The sequence below is a fragment of the Microtus ochrogaster genome, linkage group LG9 (genome assembly GCF_000317375.1).
Source record: "Microtus ochrogaster isolate Prairie Vole_2 linkage group LG9, MicOch1.0, whole genome shotgun sequence".
Lineage (NCBI taxonomy): Eukaryota > Metazoa > Chordata > Mammalia > Rodentia > Cricetidae > Microtus > Microtus ochrogaster.
The window spans coordinates 10,875,532-10,879,527 of NC_022034.1; the positions used below are offsets into that span (position 1 = coordinate 10,875,532).

At 43.2% G+C, this 3,996-nt stretch overlaps 1 protein-coding gene across 1 annotated transcript in view; it reads left to right on the top strand.

Moving 5' to 3' along the window:
• Positions 1-3,996, top strand: part of Rsph3 (radial spoke head 3 homolog) — a 46,718-nt gene that overhangs the window by 22,118 nt on the left and 20,604 nt on the right. The gene's annotated exons all lie outside the window — the stretch shown is intronic.

Below are 3,996 nucleotides of genomic sequence, written 5' to 3' on the forward strand. Positions count from 1 at the left end.
CCCATCATACTCATTTTCATTATTTAACAGCATACCCAAAGACCATCCCGTCATACTCATTTTCATTATTTAACAGCATATCCAAAGACCATCCCGTCATACTCATAAGGCTCTTCTGATCACTGGTTCCCATTACTATCCTGTATAGCTAGTAAGTGTATCTTTCCTTAATCCTCCTCATTTTGTGAATTAATTCCTTCTTGGTAAGTCTAATATCTCATGTTAGTTAGTGCTGCTGTCAGTCATTAAGCTTGTCTTCTCTGCAGGAAACTACCCCACACACTTTGTGAAGAATCCCTGTGTGTTCCTCAAGGCTGAGGTGCATCCTCCCTGTGAGGAGCAAAAATCCAATCCTTGTTTATGTAAAATTAACCACCACCCCCTCCACCTTCAGTATTTAACCAAGGCTTACTGACTGCTCTCGACTGTTTTCATTCTTGCTTTCCCCTCGCATTTCGTCTGTAGAAAATGTCCAGGCAGCACCAGTAAAACCAAAGCCCATCTCTCCCTCCACACACAGCCTCTGCTGCCGGCTGGCTGAAGTGCCCAGGCCTTCATTGTGTGGATTGTTTAGGTCTCTTCATGTTTCAACATTAGAGAGTCCAGGCTTTTGCTCTGTAACTAATAAATGTGTCGTTTGCATTTTAGTCTTTGCTAAATACTAAGTCTTCTTTTCATACTAGTTTACATTTGCCTGTCTCTTTAAAATGTGGCAAGGTATTGGAGACTGTAGATTGCTGTAGTGCACATAGGAAAGTCACACTCAGCTCTTAGCTCATGAGCACCACTCCCTGCAGTAGTGAAAAGCACAATTACTTCATCATAGTCTTAACTACTACTGGCAATGGCTGAAGCCTTGTGAGTCATCAGGCAGTCAGGCATTGGTCAAACCTTAAAATGCTGGAGTAGATAGAATCTGTGATAGAATCTGCAGTCCTTTGAAACAGTGTAACTTATTAACATTTGCACTGTAATTTCTGTAGACCAGTGCAAGGAAGTGTATGTGATTACAAATATGAAATGAGTGTCCCCAGTTGCCTGTGTATTATCACAATACCGTCTCAGCCTCATGGAAACTTCCAGAATCGTGTGATCATGTTTATATTTCCATCTTCCTTTAGTTTAGTCAGCCACGGACATGATCGAGCACCTGCTGTGTGTTAGGCCCCAAGCAGGAGATGCAGACCATAGAGGTGACAGTCTAACACGTGATAAAAGTGAGGACCCAGAGCTAGGACTGTAGAGTGATTCGCCATTGCCACAGGCGACAAGTGTAGGGAGCTACGGGGCTGCCTGCCACCAGAGCCCGACTGTTGACAGGGCTAGTGTGCAGCTCTAAGTTCAGGATTACAGTAGCTGTGCTGTAGTCAGAAGATGCTTTTCATAGCCCCTGTCTGTCTTCTGGCTCTCACAGTCTTTCTGCCCTCTCTTCTATAGTGGCTCTTCAGGGGAGGCATAAAATACCTGTGTAGGGCTGACCTCCCGACCATCAGCTATTCTCAGCAGCTTGAGTAACCATTGAAGCATGCTTAATAAAAACTCAGAGACAGAAATTGGGGTTCAACCTGAAATGAAGGTCAGAGAGGCAAAACAGCCACCCACTGGCTCTTACCTCGACCTCAGGTAAGGTCAAGGTCAATGGAGATCCTCTCTCCAGGAATCTCAGCATGAGCCTGAGATTGAGAGCTGTCTCCTCCCGTTTTATATTCCTCTCATTCTGGGATTAATGGCATGCACCACTATCGCCTGGTTTCTGTGATAAACTAGTGTGGCTGCTGGGATTAAAGGTGTGTGTCACTGCTGCCTGGTCTCTAAGACTGGCCAGTGTGGCTGTTTTTCCGATCCTCAGGCAAGCTTTACTATTAAAATGCAAATGAAATGCCATGGGTTTCTTTATTCACTGCCAAGAGAGACTTCTCTGATAAAGCTAAGACTACCCTTTATCTTGTCTGCAGGTATAAACAAAGGGCTTTAGAAGACAGATTAAGCTGTGCCAATTTAACTAAACAGTAATCAGTCCCTGCTAGGGCTTAGGACTTCCTCATCCATGTGCTTTGACCATTTTTCAGATATGTGCTAGACATACAATGTATGTTGCATAATTCCATGACTTATTGAAATACATGTAAATCCAGAGACCCCACACTGAGATGGGTTTAGCCTTGTCCTAGACTGCTCCACCCTAAAGAGACAAAGGTAAGTGAGAAGTCAGGTATTGTACCGGAGAGAAAAAGAAACCATTATTATTATCTGGAAGCAAGAATTTTTTTCATTTTTATTTATTTATTATGTATATACAGTGTTCTACCTGCATATGTCCCTGCAGACCAGAAGAGGGCACCAACTCTCATTGCAGTGGTTGTGAGCCACCATGTAGGTGCTGGGAGTTGAACTCAGGACCTCTGGAAGAGCAGTTAGTGCTCTTAACCTCTGAGCCATCTCTCTAACCCCTGGTAACAAGAGTTTTAAGTGAAAAGTTTGCGTTTTCATCAAGTTTATGCAGCGTTCCTTCAGGCACATACAGGTCGTTGTGAAAATGTGTGTCTGAAGACTCACCACAACCACAAGCAGCTGCACAGATGGCTGGATGTGCAGACCTTCATCTCCATCTGTTCACCACCATCTGTTAATGTTTCTTCCCTGAACCTGTCCTTCCTGCTGTCTCAGCTAGCACTGAGATGACAGGGAAGTGATGGACGTGTGACCAGCATGCAGAGATTGCAATCTTGGCATTGATTCCCATATTACTAAACAGACCAAAGCTAGAATGCCATTTTCTTCTATTCAGCTATTAGGTTTGAGCCATGTGAGGGGGACTAACGTGGCCTGCAAGTCCCTCCAAAAACTTGCAGGGTGCAAACTGGCTCAAGCCAGACCTTCTGGGCTGGAACCTGCACCTGCAAGGAACCAACCCTCACCTCCGAGGAGGACTTTCCTTTGTAAAACTGGGAAAAGAACTCCTTTATTGGCAGTTATTAAATTTTTAAATTATGTAGAAGAAGAGCATTTGAAGCATGTGATTTCTTTTAAAGTCACAATGAGGGGTCAGTTAGGAAAGGGGTCTTTTTATACTAGATCAAAATGTTAATGGGACCTATGTCTTCTACCCCAGCAAAGGTTCATTTCCTTATGTTGGCAATAACATCAAACACATCAGCCAGTTTTATCTAATTTTGATTCCATATGTTCTGCCCACTAAACAAAGTGTGACATATTATTCTTTACTCTTTTGTTTGTATGTATTTATAGCTAAGTAGCCTTGGCCTTTTTCCTTACCATATCTAATGTGAAGGCACTCTGCGAAGGCCTGAGCTGGCTTCATCTGCCATTGATGGAACCAAAGCCAACATGTCCTTTCTAAACAGTACTGCCCAGATCTAACCAGAGTCTGGCAATTTTAACTCATTGCTGAAAGTCGAGTTCAAAACAAGTATTTGTCAGTGTAGTGATGCATGGTTTAGAAAATAAACTTTAGAGTATATTAATAATCATATTTGACACTAGGGGTCAGTAAAGCCCTGTGTCAAAGTGAACTTGAGCTCAACTTCATGTGTAATTTAATGGCCATCAGAAAGCTTGGTATACACATAAATTTCATTGTGTATTTGTGCCACATTATTCAGCCCTAGAGAGGAATGGAATCCTCGCACCGGTAGGAAAAGGGACACAGCTGTTATTATTGTTATGTTGAGCAAAATAAGACAGACTCAGAAAGACAGGTGCCAAATTTTTCTCTTACATGTAGACTTTAGCTTTAAATTTGTGTGTGTATAGATGTGTTTGTGTGGCTGTGTGTGTATCTGTGTGTGTGGCTGTGTGTATGGCTCTCTGTGTGTGGCTGTGTGTATGGCTGTCTGTGTGTGGCTGTATGTGTATCTGTGTGTGGCTGTGTGTGTATCTGTGTGTGGCCGTGTGTGTATCTGTGTGTGTGGCTGTGTGTGTATCTGTGTGTGTGTGGCTGTGTATGTATCTCTGTGTGGCCGTGTGTGTATCTGT